This window comes from Podarcis pityusensis (assembly GCF_964106645.2).
Source record: "Podarcis pityusensis genome assembly, chromosome: 17".
In the NCBI taxonomy this organism is placed as follows: Eukaryota; Metazoa; Chordata; class Lepidosauria; order Squamata; family Lacertidae; genus Podarcis; species Podarcis pityusensis.
In genome coordinates, this window is record NC_138042.1 from 1,160,604 (window position 1) to 1,176,332 (window position 15,729).

A 15,729-nucleotide genomic window follows, 5' to 3' on the forward strand; every position below is an offset into this window, starting at 1 on the left:
CTTTCTCTTCACTTTCCACATATCTTGCTGATCTTTGAGATCCTTGAGGGGCAAAGAGGGTGGAGAGAAGGAGGGAAGCAGGTGAGTCAAGGGGTGCCCAGAATGCCCACCTTTTGCTGTGCCCTTTCTAGCAGCCGAGCCCATGTGCTTTAGCAGGTGAAGCCGAGATGGGGCAGCTGCAGGTGGCCCCTCCTTCCTGACCCTGGCCATGTCTGCGGGGGGGGGGGTCAGAGACCAGTCGCATACGGAGGCCACGGCATCTCCACCCCTCTGTTACAGGCAGGGGAGCAGGGCCAATGGAAATGGTGGCAATGCCAAGAGGGCCAACAACCTATCAGCACCTTTGGGAGAAAGCAGAAGCCAGGGAAGGGAAGTGTTCTCAAGCTCGCCTGTGTGTTTAATCTGGAACTTTAATCTGGAGATTGCATGCCCTGGGGGATATTGAATTCTGCCTTAAGTTCTTGGGGGGAAATTGGTGAGAACCACTGAGACCAAATCAGAGTTTGAATAAAACAATTTATTTATGTACCTATAATCATGCCAGTCAGGGGTGTAAAATGGCTTTGTGCCCTGCAGGGCCAAATGTAGTGTGGCCAAATGGCCAAATGGTTCATCACAGCAAGGTCACACACAACTTACCTTCCAAGCCCACATTGCCTGGACCAATAGCATAGATTTGCCTATGAAACTGATAGAAGCAGGCAGAAGCAGAGAGCCTCATGGTTGCGGTATGATAAACTGGGAGGGGTACAAGAAGCTGGTGACTTGAACTGGAGTCCTAGATGCATCAGGGGTTGAGGAAATACTTGAATGCATGATTCACATTTCAGGCACATGGGGAGCAAAAAAGACAGCCCTTTTTTTGGAAATGGAAACGACAGAGAGAAAGGGAAATAATAAATCATGACTTGGAATAAACTGTTCCAAGGAAAGGGGAAGAAGATGAAGCAATTTCCTGAATGTCACTGTGACCTGCGGGCATTGCAGTTGTATACTGGAGTTCTGGCAAGTGCCAGGCAACAAGCCTTATGAATGTATGACAGTCTGCAGATAATAACAAGGAGACTGTGTATTGTTCAGAACATTGGCTGTGATGGAGTGGCTGAACACATAAGGCAGGCTTTCTAGGTTACCCTTAAGCCCTGGGCTCTGCACTGTCATAGCAAGCAAACTGAGCTCCTTAAAGGTAAAGGTAAAGGGACCCCTGACCATTAGGTCCAGTCGTGACCGACTCTGGGGTTGCGGCGCTCATCTCGCTTTATTGGCCGAGGGAGCCGGCGTACAGCTCATGTGGTCATGTGGCCAGCATGACTAGAGCTCCTTAGGACCTCCCAATAATAATAAAAAACTATTTTATTTTTTAAAAAATATTTTATTAAGGATTTTCTTGTTTTACAGAAGTGTAGTGCCTCGTATTATTTTTTTCATGTAACATTTTTACAAATCCGTTTCATTTGTTGAGGCATTAGGGGGAGAAGAAAAAAGAAAAGAAAAAAGAAAGGGGGGGTGGAGAGAGGGAAGATGGATGGGGGTGGGGTCGGGTGGCGGTGTTTCTATTATGTTTAATGTATGTAGAGTTTGGTGTCAGCGTTGCTTGTGTTGTTCACTTGTGTTCTTTTGGTGGTGAGAGAGGTTGGGGTTGGCCTAGGGTGTGATTGTTTGCTTGTGATTGGCTGTGGTGATCTTTGTTTTCGTGTGTGAGTGAGGTGGGTGGGTGTTTTGGATCAGGTTAGCCATATTGATTTGTATGCTGTTGGTGGATTATTGTCATTGTCCTGTTGGGCTGTGTATGTGATAAAGGGGAGCCATACCGGGGTGAAGGCGTCTTCTTCTGTTTGTCCCCGTGTCAGTTTCAGTTTATTAGTTAATTTTTCTAGTAGGGCTGTTTCCCATACTATTTGGTACCATTGGTCCATGCTTACTCCTGACAGGTCTCTCCAGTGTCTGGTTATGGTGTTTCTGGCTGCTGAGAGCAGGTGGGTTATGAGTTCTTTGTGGTGTAAATGGGCATTGTTGTCTTGGAAGATGTTTAGTAGGGCCAATTCTGGGGTGATGTCTATTACTGGCTTAGTTATTTTATATATTTCTTGTATGGCTGTTGTCCGGAATAGTTGGATTTTGGGACACTCCCACCACATGTGGAGGTATGTGCCTGTGGAGGTGCACCCTCTCCAGCATTTTGGTGAGGTTCCTGGGTGTATTAGCGCTAGTTTCCTTGGTGTTAGGTACCACCTGTAGGTGAGTTTCAGTGTGAGTTCTTTTCTTTTCGTTGATATGGATTTAAAGGGGGGTTTAGACCACATTCTGGTCCATTGAGTGGGGTTAATCTCATAGCCTATGTCATTCTCCCATTGTTTTTTGATTGCGTCTAGGGGATTTGCGGGATTTTGGAGTAGTATTTTGTATATTGCGGATACCGTCCCTTTACCGTTTCCCTTTGTTGTTAGGAGGAGGTTTTCGAAGGTTGTCAGGGGCCTAGTTGCTGATTTTACTGTTGGGTTGTTTAAGAGGGCATGTAGTTGGTGTTGTGTTAACCAGGGCATTTGGGTGTCTTCTAGTTTGTCTTGTATTTCTTGTGTTGACAAGGGTTTTTTTTTTTATAAAAGTCTATTAGGCGATATAAGCCTTTGGTTCGCCAGGTTTTTATCTTGAGGTTTTGTGCTGGCGTACCATGCTTATATCAGGTTCTTGAAAGACCACGAGGAAGATCTACAGAAAGAAGTGGAATCTGAAGAAGAGCCAAAAGGCATATTAGACATATCAAATCTATCTTTTGGATTGCACGGCCCAGAAAAAGTGACACTACCCACAGAACAAGAACTGACACTCGGAGCAGTTGGAGGTAAAGTGAAGTAGCCCCATCATGGCTCTGCAACTATTAAGCTGGAATTGTAACGGTTTGAACTCTCCTCAAAAGAGAAAAAGTGTGTTTCGTTTATTAAAAAAAGAACAATTGGACTTGATTTGTTTACAAGAAACACATATAACAAGGGCACATATGAAGTTATTGATTAATAAAAGATTGGGACAGGAGTTTGTTTCATCTGACAAAGTAAAAAAAAGAGGAGTTGTGATTTACGCAAAGGAGAGACTATCACCGAAATTTATCTTTAAAGACGACCAAGGAAGATTTTTGGCAATTGAAATTCAAGTACAAGGAGAGAAATTTTTGATTGTAGGAATCTATGCACCGAATGAGGGGAAATCTGAATTCTATAAAAAGTTGCATGAGACTTTACTGGATTATTTGGATTACAATTTGATCTTGATGGGGGATATGAATGGAGTAGTATCTACAAATATGGACAAGGCACAAAGACAGGTAGTTACCAAGGATGGTAGATTACCGAAAACATTCTTTGAGATGACAGACAACATGGACTTAGTGGACATCTGGAGGGTAAAGAACCCCCTGGGAAGAGAGGGAACCTTCTTTTCTGAAGCCAAGATGACATGGACTAGAATTGACCAAATATGGATAACTAGAGGAATGGCACCAAAGATAAAGAAAGTAGAAATCTGCCCAAAAACCTGCTCTGACCATAACGCTGTAAGGATGGAGATGAAACAAATAACAACCGGATCCTTCAGATGGAGGATGAATGACACCTTATTTAGAGATGAAGAAGTGTATAAAAAGGCCCAAAAAACTTTGAGAGACTACTTTGAAATAAATATGAACACCAACGTAGAAAAAAGAGTAATCTGGGACGCAAGCAAAGCTGTTATGAGAGGGTTTCTGATAGAACAGAATGCAATAAAGAAGAGAAGTCAAAATGAGAAGAAAGATAAAATTTTGGAGAAAATAAAAGAAGGCGAGAAGAAATTGAGAGCAAAACCAAAGTCCCAGGAGATTTTGAGAGAAATAAAATTATATCAAGTACAATATATGGAAATGATGAACCAGGAAATAGAATGGAAAATCAAACAAATGAGACAAAAAACATTTGTTTTTTTTTAAATGATATTTATTAAAGTTTCAACAAATACAAAAACAGAAAAATAAGAATACAAAAAAGTACAAAATACAGAAAAAGAATAAGATTTTTAAAGTATAACAAAAATAAAGAAAAATAAAGGAAAGCATACAAGATACAGTTAAAAACACATTTAACTTTCCATAGTATACCTTCCCTAGCCTTATTTCCCCGGACCTCCTCATACCTCCCTTTTTTGTATTCCAGTTTGGTTTGTTAGTTCAGCAAATCCTTACCATTAAGCTTTTACCCATTTGTAAACCTTTTTTCATATCTCTTAAAGCATTGCAGCTGGAAACCACTTAGTTTCTATCTAACATCCTTCTAAGATTCATTAATTTTACAATATTTCTGTAAATAGTCTTTAAATTTCTTCCAGTCTTCTTTCACTGACTCTTCTCCCTGGTCTCGGATTCTGCCAGTCATTTCTGCTAATTCCATGTAGTCCATCACCTTCATCTGCCATTCTTCCAGAGTGGGTAAATCTTGTGTCTTCCAATACTTTGCAATGAGTATTCTTGCTGCTGTTGTGGCGTACATAAAAAAAATTCTGTCCTTCTTTGGCACCAATTGGCCGACAATGCCCAGAAGAAAGGCCTCTGGTTTCTTCAGAAAGGTATATTTAAATACCTTTTTTATTTCATTATAAATCATCTCCCAGAAAGCCTTAATCCTTGGGCACGTCCACCAAAGGTGAAAGAATCTATCCGATAATGTCTGCCAGACCTAGTAGTTTTTTCCTGCGGCTCTATCTTCTGCGGCTCTATCTTCCCTTTACCATCTGCCATAACAGTCTCATAGAACTTCAAGGTCGCTCCCACAGTTAAACAGTTGTTTTGAAATAGAGTGGAATTTTCCTCTAAGCCAGTTGTTATTATAGCAATGTCCGGCTTCCTCTAGGGGGACACGGTAACAGCCAGAACTTGCAACTTTTTGAAGCAAAAATAGTTTTTATAAGTCCCCCAAATTCACTTTAAAAAGAACAGTCTCAATGCACTTAAACAGTTACTTTCAAAACAGGAGCAGTCCAGAAACACTGTATCCCTTTTGCAGGATTAGCTGTCAGAAATAAACTTTCCACTATGCAACCCTTATCTCAAGGCAGTCCGTTCCAAGTCTTAAACAGTAAATTTTATCTTCCTTTTCCCCTTCTTTTTTGCAGGAAAATTCAGCTCAGTCTTTTTTTCCCCTCCTCTCCTGTAATCCGGAGGGGGAACCACTTTCAAAATGTTAGGATTTAGCTCTTTTTTCGGGTAACTTTCTGTGTTTCCGCTTTAGAGTCTCTTTGCTTTGATCTATTTACAATGCAAGGAAGGCAGACTTCCTGGTTGTACCTTCCCCGCTCAGTACCAAATTAAACGCTTTTCTTTTAAGTCCAATTTAATCCTACTCACAGGTAGTTGTTTTCAAAGTCCGATTATCCCAGGAAAAAGGCAGCGCTCTCCGGTAACAGCTTCGCGGCTTCGCTCCACAGAAGAAGCAATTTGCTCACAGCACCACGCCGCCGAGCTCCTTTAGCAATTGGGGGGGCGCAAACGGTGCCCGCTGAGTCCCACGGTCACAGGCTTCACCCGCCTGTGATTTTTTAAGGGGTCCCTGCTGCGCCGTAGTGGTAAGACCCAGATTCCGTAGAGCCGGTTCCCTCCGAGTTACAGAGAAGCAGCCATTACCGATGGCGCCACCCCGGAAGTCCTGAGACAAAAAACATTTGAATCAGCTAACAAATGTGGGAAATTGTTGGCCTGGCAAATGAAAAAAAAAAAAAAGACAAAAATTAAATACCATTACAAACTTAGAAGTGGAAGGAAAGAGTATACATAACCCAATTGAGATTAGAAATTGCTTCCAGAGGTACTTTAAACAATTATACACACAAGGGCCACAGAAAGAAATGGACATAGACCAATTTTTGAAGACAAATGGACTACAAAAAATCTCTCAAGAAAGTAAATTAATGTTGAATTATAAAATATCTGAACAGGAAGTAGAAGGTGCCATAGAAAATATGCAACTGGGCAAATCTCCAGGACCGGATGGACTGACTTCCAGATACTACAGATCTTTAAGAGAATGGTTAGTACAACCTTTGAAGGAAGTCTGCAATGAAATATTGGAAGGGAAAAGGGCGCCAGAGTCGTGGAAAGAGGCGTATATTACACTTATACTGAAAACAGAGACTGAAAAGACCCAGCTTAAGAACTACCGCCCTATATCGTTACTTAATGTGGATTACAAAATTTTTGCAGATATTTTGGCCAAGAGATTGAAAAAAGTATTGATGGAAGAGATCCATAAGGACCAAGCGGGCTTTCTCCCGGGAAGACACTTGTCTGATAATTTGAGGAATATAATTGATATTTTGGAAAAATTAGAGGTGAATATAAACCCTAAAGCAGTTTTGATATTTGTGGACGCGGAGAAAGCTTTTGACAATATCTCTTGGAGTTTTATGAAGAAGAACTTACATGGGATGGGGGTAGGCCAAGGTTTTGAAAATGGTATAGGTGCAATATATTCTGAACAAAAGGCCAAATTAATTGTAAATAATGTGGTCACGGAAGAATTTAAGATAGAAAAAGGGACACGACAGGGGTGCCCAATCTCCCCACTGCTTTTTATATTGGTCCTGGAGGTCTTGCTAAACATGATTAGAAAGGACCAGTTGGTTAAAGGTATACAGGTCGGAGCCAAACAGTACAAACTGAGAGCATTTGCAGATGACTTAGTATTGACGTTACAGGAGCCAGAATCTAGTACTAAAAGAGTTTTAGAATTAATTCAAGAATTTGGTCAAGTGGCAGGTTTTAAATTGAACAAGCTAAAAACTAAGGTTTTAGAGAAAAATTTAACACCGATTGAAAGAGATAGGTTTCAGAATGAGACAGGATTGACTGTGGTAAAGAAAGTGAAATACTTGGGAATTAATATGACAGCCAAAAATGGGAACTTATTTAAAGATAATTATGAAAAATGTTGGACGGAAGTGAAAAAAGACTTAGAAATTTGGTCAAATTTGAAACTTTCATTGTTGGGCCGCATTGCTGTGATAAAAATGAATGTATTGCCGAGAATGTTGTTTTTATTTCAGACATTGCAAATTGTGGACAAGATGGACTGTTTTAAGAAGTGGCAGAGAGATATTTCTAGATTTGTCTGGCAGGGCAAGAAGCCCAGAATAAAATTTAAGATATTAACAGATGCAAAGGAAAGGGGTGGATTTGCCCTGCCAGACCTTAAACTTTATTATGAATCAGCAGCTTTTTGCTGGTTGAAAGAATGGCTACTTCTTGAAAACACAGACATTTTGGATTTAGAAGGTTTTAACAATGTATTTGGATGGCACGCATACTTATGGTATGATAAGGTCAAAGCACACAAAGCATTCAAAAATCATATTGTTAGGAAAGCATTGTTTAATGTTTGGATAAGATATAAAGATTTATTGGAAAATAAAACCCCAAGGTGGCTGTCACCAATGGAAGTAAAAGCTCTGAAAAGGCTCAATATGGAGGCCAAATGGCCGACATATTGGGAAATTTTGGAACAAGAAGGCGATAAATTGAGATTGCAGAGTTTCGAAAAACTAAAAAACAAAGTGAGAGATTGGCTTCATTATTATCAGATAATGGAGGCATATAATTTGGATAAGAAAATTGGCTTCCAGGTGGAAAAGTCAAAATTAGAAACAGAACTGCTAGAACCCAAAACTAAGAATCTGTCAAGAATGTATAACTTGCTGTTGAAATGGAATACTCAGGATGAAACAGTGAAATCTGCTATGATTAAATGGGCACAAGATGTTGGACATAATATTATGTTTGCTGACTGGGAACAGTTATGGACCACAGGTATGAAGTTTACGGCATGTAATGCCTTAAGAGAGAATATTATGAAAATGATATACAGGTGGTACATGACCCCAGTCAAGCTTGCAAAAATCTATCATTTGCCCGATAATAAATGTTGGAAATGTAAAGAAACTGAAGGTACATTCTTTCACCTTTGGTGGACGTGCCCAAGGATTAAGGCTTTCTGGGAGATGATTTATAATGAAATAAAAAAGGTATTTAAATATACCTTTCTGAAGAAACCAGAGGCCTTTCTCCTTGGCATTGTCGGCCAATTGGTGCCAAAGAAGGACAGAACTTTTTTTATGTATGCTACAACAGCAGCAAGAATTCTTTTTGCAAAGTATTGGAAGACACAAGATCTACCCACTCTGGAAGAATGGCAGATGAAGGTGATTGACTACATGGAATTGGCAGAAATGACTGGCAGAATCCGAGACCAGGGAGAAGAGTCGGTGAAAGAAGACTGGAAGAAATTTAAAGACTATTTACAGAAATATAGTAAAATTAAGGAATCTTAGAAGGATGTTGGATAGAAACTAAGTGGTTTCCAGCTGTAATGCTTTAAGAGATACGAAAAAAGGTTTACAAATGGGTAAAAGCTTAATGGTAAGGATTTGCTGAACTAACAAACTGAACTGGAATACAAAAAAGGGAGGTACGAGGAGGTCCGGGGAAATAAGTGTAAGGAAGATATGCTATGGAAAATTAACGTGTTTTTAACTGTTTTTATTTTGTATGTTTCTTTTTATTTTTCATTTCTTTGTTATATCTTAAAAAATTTATTCTTTTTTCTGTATTTTGTATTTTCTTGTATTTTTATTTTTTGTATTGTGTAATTCTTGTATTCTTTGAAACTTTAATAAATATCATTTTTAAAAAAAGAAAAAAAAAGAAAAATGCAGTTGGTGTTTTGTCCTTGGCCATTTTTGTGTGTTTCTCAGGTGTCAAGCTAGCTCTTCTGTGGTCTCACACCGGCATAGCGCTACAGCAACACATCCTGTCTTTTGAATCCCCTCGGGGCTTTCATTTAACCATGTCGCCTGGCATTCACCATAGCTGGCACAGGTTTGGACATCTCATGAGAGAGATGTCTTTGCCTTGGCCTTTCTATGGGATTTTATTATAGGCTGTGGTCTTGCACTCATGGGAAGTTGCTCACTTGCACTTAAAGGACCAAAAAGCTAATTGCAGCCTGGATACACTTGCCCAATTCAAACTGAGTCCAATTTGAATTTATCTTGCCCCAATGGTTCTCAACTCTTCAAACCAATCTGTTAAAAGAAAACCATTCTTAAAAAGGGCACTTGTCCAAATAAGTCAATTTAAGTCTATAAGGGATCATTCCTGCTAAACCAAAGCATATCCACCTTCATGTATCTTAGAAGCTTCTCCTTGGTAAAGTGAGTTTTAGCACATTTTTAAAATGGGTAGGGAAGTTGGCATAGTGCCAGGTGGGACAATCTAAACATTGGACTACGCAATAGCGCGAGCTATTAGAAAGTATAAAATGCATGAGAATTCTCCATCGGTGTGTAAGCAATAAGACATTAAACATAAAAACAATTACACACAAAAATACCCCCCCCTTTTGTGGAAATAACACACTGTCAGACACATTTCAACATTCCTACGTAATAACACATAATACAAAGAAATCTAATTAAATATCAGTTGCATATCTTGAGACAATTGTGATCTTCTCAATTCTGGAGCACAGTCTTAAAGTTCAAAAGTGAGAAAATGTCCTTGCAATTCAACTCCTCCCCCCTTTGCCAGCCCCACTCCCCCGTCAGTCTATATCCTTTGAAAGAGATAGCTGTGGGCACTTTGAAAACTTTGGTGTCTGTTGTTGCTGCAGGTGGTGGCGAAGCTTTTTCATCATAGGTCTGTAGTAACACATCTGTAGAAGTGACATCCTGTAAGGGGGCAGGGTTTTTTAGGGACTTAAAAGACAGAGTTAGAAATGGAAGGGGCAAAAGGCCCCCCCCCCCCCAATCTCCTTGAGTTATCTTAGCACGTTAAGCATTTTACTCATTTTAATATTATTATCACATTTTCATATAATTACTGTTATTATCTGCTAAGTTTGTTTGCTTTCCTTCACTTAGTTTTTTGTTGTTGTTGTTTTTTCATATTATTAAATAAAAAATTACTCCACATGTATAGAAAGAGAACTGTAAAAAATACAACAAAGGTTAAAAAATAAAAAATAAAGCAAAAAATTAGATTACCAGTCAGATGAAAACAGACTTGACACAAAGACATCAGATTTAGAAAAAAATTATTATTAAATAATACAAAGATATTATCAAAACCACACAGATTACTACTGGACTGAAAAAATGGGCATGCGCTGTTCCTGGTGATCCCACGATCTCTTGACTGGTTGTTTAAGGCCGTCCTGATCAAGCGTTGCTTCGTCTGGTTAGCCCCGCTGAACCTCCAGTTATTTCCAGACCCTGGGATCGATGGAAGACTGGCTATTCCTCCTGGCAAACTGCCTGGTGCGCGCTGGATAACCAGTCCTTCCTCGCTTCCAGAATCCGGGTAACCAAAAGTCCCTTCGTGCGTGGTTGCTATCTGTTGTAAATAAAAATATGCCCTTTTCCCTTATGGGGTATCCAAGAGCCCATATAGAGTCCTTACATAGGTTCCCTATTGGTAGGAGAAAATAACAGAGGCCAACCAGAGAATACTGAGAAGCAAAGCAGCTAGTAAGCTTGATCTTTATTGATCTGTTGCAACAGGGTACTCCCCTCACACGCAGGAGAGGAAGAGGACCCCCAAAAATGCTATGCAAGGGCTTATAAAGACTTTTGAAATTCCCATCCTCTAGATCAAGACCACCCCCAGAAACATTATGCATTCATCACAGAAGGGGTGTAACCTAAGACCACCCCTCAGATAAGGCGGTCTAAAACAGAACATTTGCATGTTGTTTTCTCCTGTCGCTTTGTTTATTTCCTGTCTGGCAGGTTACTTGATTGGATTTCTTGGGGAGCCTTGGCAGTCTTTTGTAATGATAAGGCTCACACCCTTATTCAAACACAGATTAAGACAGGATTTGTGAAGGAAGAGACAATGGGGAGGCTTTTCCATTTTTACCATGCAGAGAAACATTTGCTCAGTTTAGGAATCAAAACGGTTCCAGGTTGGCTTTCCTGTGCTGATCTATGTACGTGTGGTTATGAACGTTGCCATATATCTAAAACCATAAAATTCCTATCACACATAATTTAAGCATAGCCTCAGAGTCATAGTCACTTCCCTAAATACATTTAATGAATGTGTGTGTGTATTTGTTCACTACCTTACAGTATTTGCAAAAACAACCCCTCTTACTTGACAGCACAATATTTACCATGTCTGTCCAGCAGTAAGTTCTACTGAATTCAACCTCTTGCTTCCAGGCTCCAGAGTGACTGTTTACTGAGCATTCATCCTGATTTGTTTGCAGGGAGATTAGAAAGCAGTTGGCTATTTAAAGAGCATTCACTCCAATCTGTTTGCAGGGAGAATAGATGACTCTTGCGTCAAAGAAACTGTTACCCCACTGTTATGTACTGAGCTTGGATCCTAGAACAATAGGCAGGTAGGATCCTAGAATGCAACAACCTGATTGGCCTGCAGGAGCAGACCATCAGGCCCCTAGAGGAAGTTAATCAGTCTATTAGGCAGGTAGGATCCTAGAATGCAACAACTGGAGGCTCCAGGAGGGAAGCAGAATCAGCCAGTCAGAAAAGACCCATTGTGTAAATAATGTATATAAAGCCAGAGGTTTGGGGGGAAATTCATTCACTGTTTTACGAGCTGCAATAAAGAGCATGAAATCACTATGCGACTCCGAGTATATTTCACCCACACTTGCAGGTGCTTTTTCCTGGTGCTTTCCTTCTTGCGACAAGTCTGATTACTTTGGTGAAGTGGCTTTCTTGCAACAGAGCTGCCAATTAACAACAACTGCACACCTTGATTTTTTCAGTATGAGATTGGGATCCCCCCCAATAGTAACAGTCTGGAGGTGCCCCTACAATGGAACTGTGTTCACAAAAAGACAATAAAGTAACAAAAGCTGACAAGCAGCCTCTTCCTGTCAGGATGAGCACTGCAGGATTTTAATTGGAATATAATGCCCTTCAGAACCACAGCTATGAAAAACCACAGCTAAGAAAACCACGGTTTTCTTGTGTGTATGTTTCTTTGTGGCTGATTAGCTGCTCTCCCTGTGCAAAGGTCAGAGGGGGCAGGGTTTCTGTTGAGGCAGGTGATTAGCTGTGGGAGGAGCTTATCAGAGCTTGCAGGGCAGCGGTTTCATCCATCTTTTAGATTTAGGGGAACTAGTCTCAAACGTTTGTTGGGGGAGACCTAGGTCTTTTTGTGGGGGGAGTTATTTGTCCTGTCTTCACGCTTTTTATGATGGAGGACCGCTGTAGCCACCCCCAACGACTCGTTCTCAAGATGGAGGGGGAGGGAACAGCTGCAGTCGCCTGCGGTTCCTGCGCAATGTTTGCCATCTTGCCAAAGGTTGCAGGCAGCTTTACCTGCAGCAATTGCATGTTGATTGCCCTCTTAAAAGACAAAGTCCAGCAACTGGAGGAACGTGTAGCTACACTCCAAAGAATTAGAGAGCTGGAGCTCTTCTTGGAAGCAACAGAGCACACCGTCTCCACCAAGGAGGAGACAGGGGACTCCCCTGAGAAGGAGGCTAGTTCACCAACACAGGAGCCAGATATATGGAGAAACGTGACTCAAAGAAGTAGGAGGCCCAGGGTTCCCTCTGATTGTTTAGAGATACACAATCGCTTTGAAGTCCTCTCCCCTAGCATGGAAGACGAAGAGCAGACTCCATTTGAGGATCTCTCCCTCATTACAGTCGATCAGATATATGAAGACGAGCAGCAAAGTCAGTCCTCAGGGAATGTGCAGGCGACCTTGGAACAGACAGCTCATGGAAGAACCCCGACCAAACCTAAGAGGAGGCGTGTAGTGGTGATAGGGGATTCCCTACTGAGGGGAACAGAAGCAGTGATCTGTGGGCCTGACAAGATGTCTCGGGAAGTGTGCTGCCTCCCCGGGGCTAAGATCCAAGATGTAACTGGACGACTGCAAGGAATCATAAAACCCACTGACAAATACCCCTTCCTCTTGGTTCATGTGGGAACCAATGACACTGCAAGCAATAGCCTCCAGAAGATCAAAAGAGACTACGAAGCTCTCGGCAGGAAATTGAAGCAATTAAATGCACAAATTGTCATCTCATCTGTCCTCCCAGTTGAACGACGTGGCCCAGGGAGAGAGGGAAAAATAGTGGAAGTGAACAGCTGGCTTCGCAAATGGTGTAAACAGGAACGGTTTGGATTCTTAGATCACGGACTGCAGTTTCTTGAAGATGGACTTCTGGCAAGCGATGGGCTGCACCTCACAATGGTTGGGAGGAATGTTTTTGCCAAAAATCTCAGAAACCTCATCAGGAGGGCTTTAAACTGACTAATGTGGGGGAGGGAGACAGTGCTCCTGAAGGTAGGAGTCTATCAATTGATGAAGATGATCATCCAAATGTCATAGACCAAATGGAGCAAACAGCATGCAGACCTAGTGGTGGGAGGAAAAAATCCTTAAATAAGAGACATGGGGGAATGATTAATGGACTTCAATGTCTGTACACTAATGCGCAAAGGAAGGGAGATAGTAGTAATGGGGGACTTCAATTACCCGGATATTTGTTGGATGTCAAACTCAGCCAAGAGCATAAGGTCAAGCAGATTTCTCACTGGCCTTGCAGACAACTTCATTGTCCAGAAAGTGGGAGAAGCAACAAGAGGAACAGCCATTTTAGATCTGGTCCTAACCAATGTTGATGACCTGGTTAGTGGGGTAGAAGTGGAAGGCGCGAGTGATCATGCTCTTCTGAAGTTTACTATACAGCGGAAAGGAGCAGCCAAGCATACTAGGACTCAATTTCTTGACTTTAAGAAAGCCGACTTCATAAAACTTAGGGAGTGTGCTGGGTGAGATCCCATGGACAGTAATACTAAAAGGAAAGGGAGTTCATGATGGCTGGGAGTTTGTTAAGAGGGAGATAGTAAAAGCACAACTTCAGGCAATACCAATGAGACGGAAACATGGAAGGTGCCTAAAGAAGCCAGGGTGGCTATCTAAAGAACTTTTAACTGAGTTAAGATTAAAAAAGGATGTGTACAAAAAATGGAAAAGGGGGGAAACCACCAAAGAGGAATTCAAACAAATAGCCAGCATGTGTAGACACAAAGTCAGAAAAGCTAAAGCACAGAATGAACTCAGGCTTGCTAGAGAGGTTAAAAGCAACAAAAAAGGCTTTTATGGGTATGTTCGTAGCAAAAGGAAGAACAAAGAAACAGTGGGGTAACTCAGAGGAGAAGATGGTGAAATGCAAACAGGGGACACAGAAAGGGCTGAACTCCTCAATGCCTTCTTTGCCTCAGTCTTCTCTGATAAAGAAAACAATGCCCGACCTGAAGAATTTGGAGCAAATGATTCAGCAGAGGAAACACAGCCCAGAATAACTAAGGAGATAGTACAAGAATACTTGGCTAGTTTAGATGTATTCAAGTCTCCAGGGCCAGATGAACTGCATCCAAGAGTATTAAAAGAACTGGCAGATGTGATCTCAGAACCACTGGCAGTCATCTTTGAGAATTCCTGGAGAACAGGCGAAGTCCCGGCAGACTGGAGGAGGGCAAATGTTGTCCCTATTTTCAAAAAGGGGAAAAGAGAGGACCCAAATAATTACCGCCCAGTCAGTCTGACATCAATACCAGGGAAGATTCTGGAGCAGATCATTAAGCAAACAGTCTGTGAGCACCTAGAAAGGAATGCTGTGATCACCAATAGTCAGCATGGATTTCTGAAAAATAAGTCATGTCAGACTAACCTGATCTCGTTTTTTGACAGAATTACAAGCCTGGTAGATGAAGGGAACACAGTGGATGTAGCCTACCTTGATTTCAGCAAGGCATTTGACAAGGTGCCCCATGATATTCTTGTAAAGAAGCTGGTTAAAATGAGGTCTTGACTATGCTACCACTCAGTGGATTTGTAACTGGCTGGCTGACCGAACCCAAAGGGTGCTCATCAATGGTTCCTCTTCATCCTGGAGAAGAGTGACTAGTGGGGTGCCACAGGGTTCTGTCTTGGGCCCGGTCTTATTCAACATCTTTATCAACGACTTGGATGATGGACTCAAGGGCATCCTGATCAAATTTGCAGATGACACCAAACTGGGAGGGGTGGCTAACACCCCAGAGGACAGGATCACACTTCAAAATGACCTTGACAGATTAGAGAACTGGGCCAAAACAAACAAGATGAATTTTAACAGGGAGAAATGTAAAGTATTGCACTTGGGCAAAAAAAATGAGAGGCACAAATACAAGATGGGTGACACCTGGCTTGAGAGCAGTACATGTGAAAAGGATCTAGGAGTCTTGGTTGACCACAAACTTGACATGAGCCAACAGTGTGATGCGGCAGCTAAAAAAGCCAATGTAATTCTGGGCTGCATCAATAGGAGTATAGATCAAGGGAAGTAATAGTGCCACTGTATTCTGCTCTGGTCAGACCTCACCTGGAGTACTGTGTCCAGTTCTGGGCACCACAGTTCAAGAAGGACACTGACAAACTGGAACGTGTCCAGAGGAGGGCAACCAAAATAGTCAAAGGCCTGGAAACGATGCCTTATGAGGAACGGCTAAGGGAGCTGGGCATGTTTAGCCTGGAGAAGAGGAGGTTAAGGGGTGATATGATAGCCATGTTCAAATATATAAAAGGATGTCACATAGAGGAGGGAGAAAGGTTGTTTTCTGCTGCTCCAGAGAAGCGGACACGGAGCAATGGATCCAAACCACAAGAAAGAAGATTCCACC

The 15,729-nt window shown here is 41.5% G+C and overlaps 1 long non-coding RNA gene across 1 annotated transcript in view; it reads left to right on the forward strand.

Annotated features, from left to right (window-relative positions):
• Nucleotides 1-10,231: 10,231 nt before the first annotated feature.
• The window catches only part of LOC308467103, a 260,657-nt gene continuing 255,159 nt past the window's right edge, over nucleotides 10,232-15,729 (forward strand). The window contains exon 1 of the long non-coding RNA XR_013981137.1: nucleotides 10,232-10,542. This is a non-coding gene — a long non-coding RNA (uncharacterized lncRNA). The remainder of the gene's footprint in view (nucleotides 10,543-15,729) is intronic.